Here is a 16,282-nt window from a genome sequence, read left to right as displayed (position 1 = left end):
AACTTTTAAATGGTGTTTGCATCCAGGATCACCCCATCTACTCATCTAACGATTATGATAAGATTCCTTCATTTTACTGATGTTGTATTCCAAACCTAGCATATTAGCTAACACCATGATAGGTATTAATTAAAATATATTTTCTTGCTCAGACTACAGTAGACTTCTTCTTACAGCCGTGTGGTAGACTAGATGTTCTGCTACTGCTAAGTCACTTCAGTCATGTCCGACTCTGTGAGACCCCATAGATGGCAGCCCACTGGGCTCCCCCGTCCCTGGGATTCTCCAGGCAAGAACATGGGAGTGGGTTGCCATTTCCTTCTCCAAAGATGTTCTGAAATGCCCTCAATTACTGAAAAATACACAAATCTGCTTCTGTTTTCTTTATATTATACATGCAATAGAATATTAAACAGTCCAGAGAGTCAAGCCCAGATCTTTTATGTAATACAGACTGTGTACAGCTCATCACTTTTTATCCTTCAGTTTAAAAGTTACTAGCTTATAAAAATTTGTATATGAATACGGACTAAAACAAGAGTTCAATTTTTTTAATTGCTAGCTGTATAGCAAATGTTAGTAAGTCCATTTGTTCTGTAGATATTTTTTTCTTTCATAAAATTCACTTAAACAGACTGACCACATGTCTTTTTCTATGGATCTTCTGCCAAATATGCAAAACAATTCCCCAAAGAAAACTGCATTAAAATTTCAAATAGAATTTTACTGGGTTAAATTTTTCAGTACACTTGCTTAGCGACTACGGCTAAAAAGAATCTTTTTAAATGTCACATAAAATTTATTTGTTTTATGAAATTGTTTTAAGTTAGGTTCAAGTATCAACTAATTTTTCCATAGAGCATAATGACTACAAAAGATTATAGAAAGAAAAATTGGTTTCTATGTTGACATGAATTTAATATGGAATAAATTTTATTTAAATACATTTTTAAAGTGTGTATTAATTCAATTAATAATTAAAAACATTATTTTGATGACATTTAAAAATGATGCTTTTTACAATACAGAAATGAATCTGTAGCAAGGATATGTTTTTTCAAGATTATAGCTTAGTTTTTAGTATTGGAAATGTTGGAAGAAGTACTGTTGTAATCTGTTTACAATCAAATTATATTAATGAAAGTCTTATGTATGACAAAATATTTTTTACAACTGTACACATATGTTCATTCACTTCAGAGTTAACAAAATAATGGTGCTGATTCCATTCTCAGATTAGAAAAGTATCAATACTAATGCTAATTTGAAAAAGAGTTTTACTGGTATTATTATTCAAAAGAAATATATCAAAAATAGTAAAGCCAAGTAAGACCCACCAAAAATAACTAAAGCACAAAATGAGTGGTGTCCATATAAGAAGAGGAAATTTGAAAGACTATTATAGAGGGAAGGACATGTGAAGACATAGGGAGAAGACATCCACATTTAAGCTAAGGAGAGAAACCTCAGAAGAAATCGGTTCTGCTGAAACCTAGATTCTAGCCTCTAGAATTGTAAGAAAATAGATTTCTGCTAGATGGGCCATACAGTCTGTGGTACGTTATTATGGCAGCCCTAGCAAACTAATTCATGTAAACAGAAGGTCAAATATATATATAATAACTTAAGTTAAATAAATTAAATGAGTAATTTAATTTTTTGAAATAATAAAAATATCATAAAATATCAAATGAAATGAAATTCTAAACTTCCTAAAAGTTGAAAAAGAATTTTAAAAGTTGTTGGCTTAATTTGGAATTGAAACTACAAAGTAAAATAAAACAAAACATAAAAGTTGAGCCCATCAAAACTTATTAAATGCAATTGAAGTTGTAATCAGAGAATATTTTCACTGTATCCTTTAATAATCAGAGGTTTGATAATGAAATAAAGCATTTAACTAAATTTTTGAAAAATAACTAAAAATGATAATTAATAATGGATAAACAAAATATGATGATACAAGCCCACTGAAATTGTAGAAAATCCACTGTTATTTTCTGGTAACTACATTCCATAGTTGGCTCATTCAAATATGCAGTATAATCCCTAATCAAACCAAGAACAGTAAAAATAAATACTGTAAATGCACATAATTTGTGTAAGCATGGACATAATCATAGAAACTGAGTAAATATCTTGTGAAAATTTATTCTGAGACATTGAACATGATTAAAAATAACTGCCAAATTGACTTAATGGAAAAAGTTAAGAGAGGTTGTTTAAGGAATGAATTTCAAAATTAAAATATACCAAGAGAGCTTTAAAGAGTTAGCTTTCAAATTTACAAAAAAATTAAAATTTTCATGTTAAATGTATTATTATACATGTAGAATATGCAAATATACCCCAATAAAGTTTTCAAATACCATTTAACCATGGTATCAAAATATTTTAGCTTAACTTTTTCTCAAATACTAAGTAACAACCTTAGGTAAACATGTATTTAAAAGATTAATATGTTATTAATGACATCTAGAAATAGGTTAAAACCATAACTAAAAGGAATTTTGAGAAAGCATAGTTTGATATTAGGAGTTTTTACTTATATAATTTAACATTTTATTGAATCAAAAGAAATAATATATAAACTTTTATTAAATGCTGCAATGTCATTTGAGGAAATTAAACAATGTCATTTGAGGACATGATAAAATATCTTATTAAATTTTTTAAAAAGACATGAAAATAAAAATGTTTACATGATAATAAATATGTTTCAAGTTAATGGTGATATATTAGAAGCATATGTCCTGGAGTTACAAACAATACATGAATGAACTCTACTACCTAAAACAATAATTCAAGAAGGAAATATGATAAATACATAGTTGCAATAATTCAATATTAAATTATTACAGAGTGTGTCATCCACCTTGAAAAATTCCAAATATATACACTTACTAACAATAGTAAAAGAAATTCAAATGGTCACAAAATGAAGATTAATTGGTTTCTTACATGCCCACAAGATGGAGGAGAATTCTAGGAAAGCCATTCTCAAGAGGCAAGTGCAAGTTTTACCACACAATATAATGCTTTCCACTGGTAAATGATTTTCTAGGGGAACACTACTGATCGAACCTGATTCACTTTCACTTGCATCACATGCCAGAACAAATCAATGTTATTTAGAGCACACTCTAAATAACATATCTTGCTATTTACTTTGCTATTACTTTGAATTCTTTGCTGCTGCTACTGCTAAGTCACTTCAGTCGTGTCCGACTCTGTGTGACCCCATAGACGGCAGCCCACCAGGCTCCCCCGTCCCTGGGATTCTCCAGGCAAGAACACTGGAGTGGGTTGCCATTTCCTTCTCCAAAGCATGAAAGTGAAAAGTGAAAGTGAAGTCGCTCAGTCGTGTCCCACCCTCAGCGACCCCATCGACTGCAGCCTTCCAGGCTCCTCCATCCATGGGATTTTCCAGGCAAGAGTACTGGAGTGGGGTGCCATGGCCTTGTCAGCCTTCAATAACAACCCTTTTTTTTTTAATCTCCTACAGCTGATAGTATCACTTCCTAGTTTTCAGCTAAGGAAGAAATTTTTATAATTTTACATGTCTTCAGCCATTTCAGGTTGTATTTGGTAGAGAGATGTCGGGAGATTATGTTTATTATCTCTACATTTTAAATGGTCACTCTCAAGGAAAAAAACTGAATTTTATTGGTTCAAAATTCTTTTTGCCTTGACCTGTTTATATTCATAGTAAAATCTTATCACAGCAGTATTTTTTCCTGGTATTACTTTCCTCATTTTTTGTCAACATTAATATTGCAGAGTGTATCATTCACCTTGAAAAATTCCAAATATATTTCAAATAACTTTTTAACATTGTCTGTCTAATGGAAAAAGAAATGGATTATGGTTTGTGCACATATGTGTGCATTTGTATTTTATCCAATATGACAACATAATTGAAAAGTAAGTTTAAGCTGCTTATTTTCATAAAATTTTAATCTAAGCTTTGTCATATTTTTATGCTTCTTCCTAGTAGGAATTTATATTTTTATTTTATTTGTTTTCCTAACTTACTACATTTCTTTCCTCTAAGCTCCTTTATCTAACTTTATAAGTAATGACCATTAGGCTTAAACATACTGTAATCTGTTTCTCTGATTATCAATAGAAAAAATATATCTTTAGTAATTTTACATCCCATATATGAAGTCATTTAGTTTTTATAGCTTTCTTCAATTCAGTTCAGTTGCTCAGTCATGTCCGACTCTTTGTGACCCCATGAATTGCAGCATGCCAGGCCTCCATGTCCATCACCAACACCCGGAGTTCACTCAAACTCGCATACATTGAGTCGGTGATGCCATCCAGCCATCTCATCCTCTGTTGTCCCCTTTTCCTCCTGCCCCCAATTCCTCCCAGCATCAGAGTCTTTTCCAGTGAGTCAACTCTTCGCATGAGGTGGCCAAAGTACTGGAGTTTCAGCTTTAGCATCATTCCTTCCAAAGAACACCCAGGGCTGATCTCCTTCAGAATGGACTGGTTCGATCTCCTTGCAGTTCAAGGGACTCTCAAGAGTCTTCTTCAACACCACAGTTCAAAAGCATCAATTCTTCCGTGCTCAGAGTTCTTCACAGTCCAACTCTCACATCCATACATTACCACTGGAAAAACCATAGCCTTGACTAGATGGACCTTTGTTGGCAAAGTAAAGTCTCTGCTTTTGAATATGCTGTCTAGGTTGGTCATGACATTCCTTCCAAGGAGTAAGCGTCTTTTAATTTCATGGCTGCAGTCACCATCTGCAATGATTTTGGAGCCCAAAAGAATGAAGTCTGACACTGTTTACACTGTTACCCCATCTATTTCCCATAAAGTGATGAGACCAGATGCCATGATTTTCGTTTTCTGAATGTTGAGCTTTAAGCCAACTTTTTTACTCTCCTCTTTCACTTTCATCAAGAGGCTTTTTAGTTCCTCTTCACTTTCTGCATAAGAGTGGTGTCATATGCATATCTGAGGTTATTGATATTTCTCCCAACAATCTTGATTCCAGCTTGTGCTTCTTTCAGCCCAGCGTTTCTCATGATTTACTCTACATATAAGTTAAATAAGCAGGATGACAGTATACAGCCTTGACATACTCCTTTTCCTATTTGGAACCAGTCTGTTGTTCCATGTCCAGTCTAACTGTTGCTTCCTGACCTGCATACAGGTTTCTCTAGAGGCAGGTCAGGTGGTCTGGTTCCCATCTCTTGAAGAATTTTCCACAGTTTATTGTGATCCACACAGTCAAAGGCTTTGGCATAGTCAGTAAAGCAGAAATAGATGTTTTTCTGGAACTCTCTTGCTTTTTCCATGATCCAGCGGATGTTGGCAATTTGATCTCTGGTTCCTCTGCCTTTGCTAAAACCAGCTTGAACATCTGAAAGTTCACGGTTCAAGTATTGCTGAAGCCTGGCTTGGAGAATTTTGAGCATTACTTTACTAGCGTATGAGATGAGTGCAGCTGTCCGGTAGTCTGACAACGGGTAGGGTGCAGTCCATGGGGTCGCTAAGAGTCGGACATGACTGAGCAACTTCACTTTCACTTTTCACTTTCATGCATTGGAGAAGGAAATGGAAACCCACTCCAGTGTTCTTGCCTGGAGAATCCCAGGGATGGGGGAGACTGGTGGGCTGCCATCTATGGGGTCGCACAGAGTCGGACACAACTGAAGCGACTTAGCAGCAGCAGCAGCAGCTGAGCATTCTTTGGCATTGCCTTTTTTTGGGATTGGAATGAAAACTGACTTTTTCCAGTCCTGTGGCCACTGCTGAGTTTTCCAAATTTGCTGGCATATTGACTGCAGCACTTTCACAGCATCATCTTTCAGGATTTGAAATAGCTCAACTGGAATTCCATCACCTTCACTAGCTTTGTTCATACTGGTGCTTTCTAAGGCCCACTTGACTTCACATTCCAGGATGTCTGGCTCTAGATGAGTGATCACACCATTGTGATTATCTGGGTTGTGAAGATCTTTTTTGTACAGTTCTTCTGTATATTCTTGCCATCTTTTATGTTCCATCTCTTATGTTCTCTTATTTATATTATTTTAAAATATTTAAACTCATTTATAAATGAAAAATAAATTTGACATTTACATATAGTATTTTGATATGCAAAAGATAAATGGATACATAATAAAAATATAAAACACTAAATAAGGAAAGTTTTAACAACAACAGTATGTCTGGTTTCATTTAACACATTAAATATGATGCATTAATAAAAATCATTAATACAAAGTACTGTCTATATATATTTATAAATGTGCTTGTAACACTATATACAGAGATAGATGACTGATAGTTCTATCCTCTATTGGTTCTGATAAATTGATACATAGTTATTTATATCTATCTACCCATCTATCTCTTATTGGTGCTCTTTGGAGAGCCTGGCCATATATATGATATATGTCTAGGGTTTATAACATATATATTAATGTAACAGAATCAGCTTTCCTTCATACTAGCTTAATTTCAAAATAAAGAAATGTTTATCCTATATAGCTCTACTCCTTTTTCCCAATGTCTGAGGCATTCTGTAACAAACAGTATGTCTACTAATCTTCAGTTCAGTTCAGTTCAGTCACTCAGTCCTGTCTGACTCTTTGCGACCCCATGAATTGCAGCATGCCAGGCCTCCCTGTCCATCACCAACACCCGGAGATCACCCAGACTCACATCCATCGAGTCGGTGATGCCATCCAACCATCTCATCCTCTGTTGTCCCCTTCTCCTCCTGCCCCCAATCCCTCCCAGCATCAGAGTCTTTTCCAATGAGTCAACTCTTCACATGAGGTGGCCAAAGTACTAGAGTTTCAGCTTTAGCATCATTTCTTCCAAAGAAATCCCAGGGCTGATCTCCTTCAGAATGGACTGGTTGGATCTCCTTGCAGTCCACGGGACTCTCAAGAGTCTTCTCCAACACCACAGTTCAAAAGCATCAATTCTTTGGTGCTCAGCTTTCTTCACAGTCCAACTCTCACATCCATACATGACCACTGGAAAAACCATAGCCTTGACTAGACAGACCTTTATTGGCAAAGTAATGTCTCTGCTTTTGAATATGCTATCTAGGTTGGTCATAACTTTCCTTCTAAGGAGTAAGCATCTTTCCATTTCATGGTTGCAATCACCATCTGCAGTGATTTTAGAGCTGAAAAAAATAAAGTCTGACACTGTTTCCACTGTTTCCCCATCTATTTCCCATGAAGTGATGGGACCAGATGCCATGATCTTCATTTTCTGAATGTTGAGCTTTAAGCCAACCTTTTTACTCTCCTCTTTCACTTTCATCAAGAGGCTTTTTAGTTCCTCTTCACTTGCTGCCGTAAGGGTGGTGTCATCTGCATACCTGAGGTTATTGATATTTTCCCGGCATTCTTGATTCCAGCTTGTGCTTCTTTCAGCCCAGCCTTTCTCATGATGTACTCTGCGTATAAGTTAAATAAGCAGGGTGACAATATACAGCCTTGACATACTCCTTTTCCTATTTGGAAATAGTCTGTTGCTTCCTGACCTGCATACAGGTTTCTCTAGAGGCAGGTCAGGTGGCCTGGTATTCCCATCTCTTTCAGAATTTTCCACAGTTGATTGTGATCCACACAGTCAAAGTCTTTGGCATAGTCAATAAAGCAGAAGTAGATGTTTTTCTAGAACTCTCTTGCTTTTTCGATGACTCAGCGGATGTTGGCAATTTGAACTCTGGTTCCTCTGCCTTTTCTAAAACCAGCTTGAACGTCTGGAAGTTCACGATTCACGTATTGCTGAAGCCTGGCTTGGAGAATTTTGAGCATTACTTTACTAGCGTGTGAGATGAGTGCAATTGTGTGGCAGTTTGAGCATTCTTTGGCATTGCCTTTCTTTGGGATTGGAATGAAAACTGACCTTTTCCAGTCCTGTGGCCACTGCTGAGTTTTCTAAATTTGCTGGCATTTTGAGTGCAACTCTTTCACAGAAAACTAGCCAATCTGATCATACGGACTTGTGTGTCCTTGTCTAACTCAATGAAACTATGCCATGCTTTGTAGGGCCACCCAAGACGGACAGGTCATGGTGGAGAGGTCTGACAGAATGTGTTCCACTGCAGAAGGGAATGGCAAACCACTTCAGTATTCTTGCCTTGAGAACTCCATGAACAGTATGACAAGGCAAAATGATAGGATACTGAAAGAGGAACTTCCCAGGTCGGTAAGTGTCCAATATGTAGATCGATGGAGAAATAACTCCAGAAAGAATGAAGGGATGGAGCCAAAGCAAAAACAACACCCATTTGTGGATGTGACTAGTGATAGAAGCAAGGTCCAATGCTGTAAAGAGCAATACTGCATAGGAACATGGAATGTTAGGTCCATGAATCAAGGCAAATTGGAAGTGGTCAAACAGGAGATGGCAAGAGTGAACATTGACATTTTAGGAATCAGTGAACTAAAATGGACTGGAATGGATGAATTTAACTCAGATGACCATTATATCTACTATTGTGGGCAAAAGTCCCTTAGAAGAAATGGAGTAGCCATCATGGTCAACAAAAGAGTCCAAAATGCAGTTACTTGGATGCAATCTCAAAAACGACAGAATGATCTCTGTATGTTTCCAAGGCAAACCATTCAATATCATGGTAATCCAAGCCTATGCCCCAACCAGTAAGGCTGAAGAAGCTGAAGTTGAATGGTTCTATGAAGACCTACAAGACCTTTTAGAATTAACACCCAAAAAAGATGTCCTTTTCATTATAGGGGACTGGAATGCAAAAGCCAATAATATACTGGCATAATTAATAACTTAACCATGTCATGATTTCCTTATCCCATCCACTTGGTGAGTTACAGGCCCTCCCACCAAATTATAATTGTTTTCATTTTCAAATAAGAGAATAAATGAGGAAAATGAGCATTAACATTGTCTATTATAATTACATAACTAATTACTCTGTTCCTTGTTTGCATGGATTCTAATTACATCTGAGATCACTTGCTTGCACCCTGAAGAACTCCCTTCAGTATTTCTTGTAAGGCGAGTCTACTAGCAATGAAATCTCTATTTTTGTTTCTCTGAGAATATCTATGCTTTGTCTTCACTTGTGAAAAATAACTTTGTTTGATGGATAGATAATCACTGGACACAAATTGTTAATCTATTTATCATCTATCTACAGTTTTATCTATATTTCTATCTATTTCTTATATCTATTCCTACCTCTATAGAGATAAATAGTCTAGAAACAATTGATAAAGAATTGACTTGCATGATTATGGAGGCAGAGAAGATTTGCAGCCATAATCTGGAGACCCAGTCCAGGTCTGAGGTTTGAGAACCTAGAGAGACAATAGTGGAAATGCCAATCAGAGACAGAAGGCAGGAGAAGACTGATGTCTCAACCTAAAGCCAGTCAAGCTGACAGAGAACAAATTGTCCCATACTGAAGTTGTTTGTTTTATTGAGGTTTTTAACTGACTGGATGAAGCCCACTGACTTTGGGGATGGCAAACTGCTTTACTCAGTCTACAAATTCAAATGTTAATTTGAATTAACACTTCAGGAACACTTTCACAGATTCACCCAGAACCAAATATCTGTGTGCCCCATGGCCTAGTCAAGTTGATATATAAAATCAATCATCACAATATCTAAGAAATTAAAATACTATGTTAAAAGCATGTATTTAATGCAAAAGAAAACAATAAAGGAGAAATAGAGGAGGAAAATAAGTATAAATTGGCAAGCAAACATAAATATATCAATAATAATATTAATTGTGAATGAATTACACTGTCCAATCAAAAGGTAGAGGTTGTTAGACTGGATAAAAATGACAATTATATACTGCATACAGGAGACATAGTTCAGATTCAAGACACAAATACGTTGAAAGCCAAAGAATGGAAAAATATATATCATTCAAACAGCAATCACGGGAGAGCCAGAATGGCTATACTAATATTAGAAAAATAGACTTTAAAACAAAAAAAATGTTAAATTCAAATCAAAGCCACATGAGATACCATTTCACAGTCATCAGAATAGCTCAATTTTGAAAATCAAATACAATAAGTTGCTGAAAATGTGGAGAAATTAGAACCTTCATACACTGATGCTGAGATTGTTAAATGATTCAGCCACTTTGGAAAACAGTCTGACAGTTCCTCAAAAACTAAACAGAGGTACAACATGATGCAGTCATCTCACTCTTAGGTATATATGCAAGGGAAATGAAAACATATATTCATATAAAAGTTTGTACACAAATGTTTACAGTATCACTATTCATATTCATCAGAATGTAGAAACAACCCAATGTCCAACAATGGATGAATTGTTAAAATGTGATGTATACATACAATGTAATATTATTTGGTCACAAAAGGAATGAAAATATGAACACATGCTACAACCTGTACGAACCTTAAAAACATTATGCTAAGTGAAAGAAGCAAGTCACTAAAGATCACATAAAATATTCCATTCATATGAAAGCTTGGAATAGAAAAATCTATATAGATGAAAAGTAGATTAATGGTTGCTTAGGGTTGGGAAGATAAGGTAGGGGAATAGGGTGGCAATAGCTAAAGGATACAGGGGTTCTTCTTCAGGTGAAGAACATGTTCTGAAATTGACTATGCTGGTGGTAGTTGCAGATATATTGAATACACTAAAAAACAGTGTATTGTACATTTTAAGTGGGTAGACTGTGTGATAGCTCAACATGTGTGACACATGCTCAGTTGCTTAGTTTTTTTTTTTTTGCTTTTTTTTAAAATTTTATTTTATTTTTAAACTTTACATAATTGTATTAGTTTTGCCTCTGACTATTTGAGACCCTGACAACTGTAGCCCGCCAGGCTTCTCTGTCCATGTAATTTTCCAGGCAAGAATACTGAAGCGGGTTGCCATTTCCTATTCCAGATCTTCCTGAACCAGGGATCAAAAGCGCTTCTCTTGTGCACTGACAGGTAGATTCTTTTACCACTCTACCACCTGGAAAGCTTCCTATAGCTCAACAAATTTGCTTAAAAATTCATCTCTTATTTGAAATTGTTCAAATCAAAGGAAAGAAACAAACCAATTCCTCTTTCACACAAATTTCTTTTCTAAAGAAGACAAAATTCAAAGTGACATTTCACAGTTTTTTTCATTTTCATACTGTCTCCTGCTTGTAAACCCCTCTTCATTCCTATAACAAAAAAATCTAATTCTCATTATTCTATAAGCAGGTCAATGGCTCTTCACTTGGTTCTTCCATGCAACACTGTCACTACTGTGATCTGTGTTTTCGTAGGACTATGTTCATACCCCAATTACAAAGAATTAACCTTGATCATATTATGCATTATCATTTGGGTTTCCTTCACTACACCATGAGATTTTCAGAGACAGGTCTTTAGTAACCATTTTTTTAATACTCAGTAGTCAATACTCTGGATTTAGAAGTGACTTCTCCACTTGAAGCACATATAACTTCACTTTTGTGCAATACCATTTCAAGGCACTGAGGGAGAATAGAAATAGATAAGATCATTTATTTTTCTAAGTTTCTCTTATTTTCATAATTTCTCTTTGTAGTCAAGGACGAAGCATCTGCTTATTCACATTATAATGGAAAAAAAAAGCTTGCTCCAGGCTATCCAAAGTGTGAAAATATCTACTGCAACTATAATATGCTTGTACAATTTACTAAGTATATTAATTCAATGTAATAATTAGTTCAGGGGAACTATCAATTTTAATAAAAATTGTTCTGTCTTTAAATCCATATGTAAGCTGAACGTGTATTTTCACATTTTCTTATTTCACATTATATATGTGTGTATATATTTAATTTATCTGAGAGATAGGCATTTTTTGTTTGTATGGTTATTTTCATTATGTTGAAAGACTTTCCTCTCTCAAAAGAAATAAATTTGTCCAATAATATCAGTGTTAAGATATTTTGAAAAATGGCAACATATTCACAAAATGCCATCTAATGACATATGTATTTAGATGAATATGTGTAAATCTTTAAATATAGATTAAAAAATTGACATTATATACTCAACCAAATTTTGAAATGAAAACATTATATTTTGCTTTACTTAGCATTGCCAGGAATACTTTTGATGGTGCGCATCTTTTGGAACCATCTTCAAATAAAAAAGAAGAGAAATAAACATTGGCAAGATGAAGCTTGAGGCTGCTAAGCTGTCAACTTATTTTTAGAGAATTATGTTTAACTTAAAATGATTTTACATTACTTCTAATGCTGCTTTTAATGTTATTTCCCATGAGTTGATTTCACTATATGTACCAGGGTAAAATATTTCTTGTGTGATTTACTTTCCCAGGATGTTAGATATAATATATATTTTACCCTGTCTATTAAATTTTCTCCATTACACTCCAGAGTTTATCAAGGAAGTGCTTATCAATAGTGGGACTTAATGTCTAAGGATTAATTGAATATATTTCTTTTATGCCATAAAATAAAGTATCTTGTTGAAATTCACTTCATCATTTTGAAGAAGTAAAAAATGGCCTTGGTTAACCCATGAAAATTTGGATCCCACCATAAAGTGCACTGCCTTGCCTTAAGTAACTTTTATATTATGATGAAAAAATTTAAAACATAAAATATACATTCTTTTCTAGCTTATTATAGTAATAAATCCTAAGTTTAACTAGTGGATAGTTTGTTTTACAGCAACAAATCAGACAGGAATGAAGCAACATGATTTTCTACAGATTTTATATATAAACAAATACAGAAAATTTTGCTTTATTCTATATGCACTTCATCCTCGGGATATGAATTTTTTTTTTAAAATATGGAACTTATATTTGATAAAGAGAAATATAGGGATTTAACTATTATCTAGTGAATAGTTAATGTAGTCAATACAATCAGTATGGGTCAATATGAGTTACATTAGCTAATTTGGGGAGAGAAAAGGCCTGGGTTCAACTCTTACCTCTTTCACTCACTAGCTATGGAATCTTGAGCAAATGGTTTAGCCTTGGAGCCTCAGATAAAATATCAGATGTCTACCATAAACAGATTATTTTGAAATTTAAAATATATGTTTGAAAGTTCTCAGCAGAGAGCCTGACTCAAAATTGGTTCTGAATAAAATGCTAGTTACTCTATATTTAATAGGATAATGATTTTCATGGATTAGTTGCAATGGACATGCTACACTGTGGCCAGATAGGCATAGTTAACCCTGTCCTTCCCTCTTCCTTACTAACCTACTTCACTCCTCCCCATTTTATAAGCAGCTCAATCTTTAACATTCATTACCTTAAAAGAGAGATGATCCAGTTATAGAGGAGGTCACGGAGAAGAAGTGACCACAAGTTGACCACTGAGGTGGACCCAAGAAACTAGAAGCTCCTCATTGCCTCCTTTGTTCTTGAAATGCATGCTCTTCCCACCATATCTGCAGTGACAGTAATTTTTGATGATGAAGCCTTGAGAGAGTACTCTATTGCACAAACTATCTGGACTTGACTGACCCCAGTTAAGTCTTGTATATAAACTCTTGCTATTCTTGCAGCTGTGGAGATCTACTTGTCTTTCAGCTGCCCAAGACAAGCACTGTTCCTTTGCTTGTTAAAACCATCAGCTAAAAATGTGTAGTGCTCTCCTTCTTGCTTCCGTCTCTCCTTGCCTTCCACATAAGAAGGCCTGTTTGTGAACCAACATACGGCAAAACAGAGAAATCAATTCTCTTTTAAGTTTAAAAACATTTTCCTTAGGGGAATAATTTAGAACAAGTGGAATAGTTGAAGAACCAAGCTAGTCCTCAGATAGGAGGAAAAAAAAAGTTAGATGAAGTACAGGTGATCCTGTGCTTTCCAGGTGAAATACATTTGGATTCCCAGCTCTGTGTGAGAGGAGGCTGTAAAGCTCCACCCAGATTTAAAGTGATTAAGAACTTTTTTTCCCCCTGGACAAAATCCTGATGTGGTTTCAGAATTCCCACCACTGAGTTAGGTTCAGGACGTCAAAGTGTTTACTATGTCATCAAAAATGGCATATAATAGTGAAACATAAGTTTCCCACGGCCACACAGAGAAACTTACAAAGTAGAATGTTTCCTCTGCCCCTGGGAGGGACATATATGAAGCCAAGAGTGAACCAAATAAGAAACTTTTGGTGATGAGTCAAGAATTGCACAGAGGCAATTATTAATAACATGGATAAATATCCTGATATCAAACAGGAGGGTAGGGACACAGGTTTGGATGGGAATCATGATTCTTGTGAAAGAAAAGTCACCAATTCTCTCTCCAGCCATGGTTTTGCAATTCCTAAATCCTCCAGAACTTACATAAAGTCTTTCACTTGGAAAGGTGAGAAAATCCTGAACTGCTAGCGATTACAACATAGTATGTGGTAGAACAAGGACTCGTACTTGATATGGTTCAGTTTTAGAAAATTTAATACATTTTTTTACACCCCTGAGTTTCTAGACAGAGACTCATATGTTCTAAGAAACATAGAATGTTGAAATCTTTTTTCAGGAATTTGTCTAAGGTTATCTAGAAGGAACACTGGTGTGTTTAAAAATAAGTTGAAACTACTGAAAACTAAAGACAACATGATAAATAGCATCTGTGAGAAGAGACACAGTTTAATTGGATATCAGAATTGAAAGCACCAGGATTATCAATAGTTTGAAAATAAATACCAATTGTGAAATTAAAAACTGACTGAAACTATTTCTTGACTGATTTTTTTTTTAATGCTGCCAATTTCTGCCAATAGGGATTTTCCTAAACCTCTCAAAGACTGGAGCAATTACATGATCTTTAATTGAGATATATCAAATTAATTATATTTTAAAGCATTTTGCCTTTTGTTCTAATGCAAAAAATTATTAATATTACTATCTTCAAAATATGTTATATTAAGCCTCCGAGTATTCCCTTTCTAAATCTTTTTCTCAAGATTGAAAAATGCATATATATATATATATATATGAATACCACATGTATAAATCTCAGAACTAAATTCATCTAAAATTTATCATTTAATAGTATGTGAGGGAAGTGGTCAGTGTCACAGAAAATTCAAAAAATATATATATACATATATGTATATATAGTGACTAGAGAGTTTATACTCTAGTGGATAAATAAGACATGGAAACAAATATTTATAATGCAATATATAAAGTGATAAATGTTAATGCTAGACTGATAAATTATAAAAGTTAAGTAATTACAACCTCACTTCCAGGCACAGGAATCACAGAAAATTTCATAGAGAGGAAAGCTGGCAAAATGGATTTTGAAAGATGAATGTCATTTAAGTAAAGAGAAATGGAAGAAAGGGCTTTCTAAGAAGAAAAGTCACAGGAGCAAATCAAACAGGTGAAAATGTGAGTTATGCAGAACCAAAAATTTAAATTTTGTGAGAAATTAGAGCAACATTGCATAATAGAACCTTCTGAGAGTAAAAATATCCACTGTGTGTGCTATCTAATGCAACCGCAACTAGTCACATATGGTTATTCAGCACTTGAGTGTAGCTAGTGTGACCAAGGAACTAAATGTATAAGTGCATTTAATTTTAGTTACTTTAACTTGAAATTTCAAAAGCCACACATGTCTGGTTAATATCACATTGGACAGAGCAACCTTAGAGTGTGTGAACTGTGATAAATAAGGCTGAGTTCAGTTTGTGGACTTCAGTTAATTAATTATATCTTTATGTCTTTTCATACAGTAGATCCTAATGTGCTTAGTCTCTCAGTCGTGTCCAACTCTTTGCATTCTCATGAACTATTGCCCACCAGGCTCCTCTGTCCATGGGGGTTCTCCAGGCAAGAATACTGCAGTGGCTTGCCATGCCCTCTTCCAGGGGACCTTCCCAATCCAGGGATAGAATCCAGGTCTCCCAAGTTGCTGGCGGATTCTTTATTGCCTGACCACCAGGGAAGCCCATAAATACTAGAGTGGGTATCTATCCCTTCTCCAGGGGATATTCCCGACCCGGAATCAAACCCTGGTCTCCTGCATTGCAGGCAGTTCCTTACCAACAGAGATACCAGGGAAATCCAGTAGACCCTAATATTATTATTTAAACTTGTTCAGAAATATATGTGATTTAATGGAATTAAAACAAACATTGGGATGAAAGTTAGAAGATCTGAGTTCTAGAAAGTCAAAGTTAAAGTGTTAGTCGTTCAGGCTGCCCTGGTGTCTTGGACAATAAAAAATCTGTCTGCTATGCAGCAGATCCAGGTTTGATCCCTGGCTGGGGAAGATCTCCTGGAGAAGGGAATGGCTA

General features: G+C 35.1%; 1 long non-coding RNA gene across 3 annotated transcripts in view; it reads right to left on the bottom strand.

The window, feature by feature from the left end:
- The window catches only part of LOC123329452, a 60,613-nt gene extending 46,828 nt beyond the window's left edge, over nucleotides 1–13,785 (bottom strand). For all 3 annotated transcript variants that reach the window (XR_006544896.1, XR_006544895.1, XR_006544894.1), the window contains exon 1: nucleotides 13,286–13,785. This is a non-coding gene — a long non-coding RNA (uncharacterized LOC123329452). The remainder of the gene's footprint in view (nucleotides 1–13,285) is intronic.
- Between the last annotated feature and the right edge of the window lie 2,497 nt (nucleotides 13,786–16,282).

Source organism: Bubalus bubalis, chromosome 15 (assembly GCF_019923935.1).
Source record: "Bubalus bubalis isolate 160015118507 breed Murrah chromosome 15, NDDB_SH_1, whole genome shotgun sequence".
NCBI lineage: Eukaryota > Metazoa > Chordata > Mammalia > Artiodactyla > Bovidae > Bubalus > Bubalus bubalis.
This window is presented reverse-complemented; position numbering and strand designations above follow the sequence as displayed.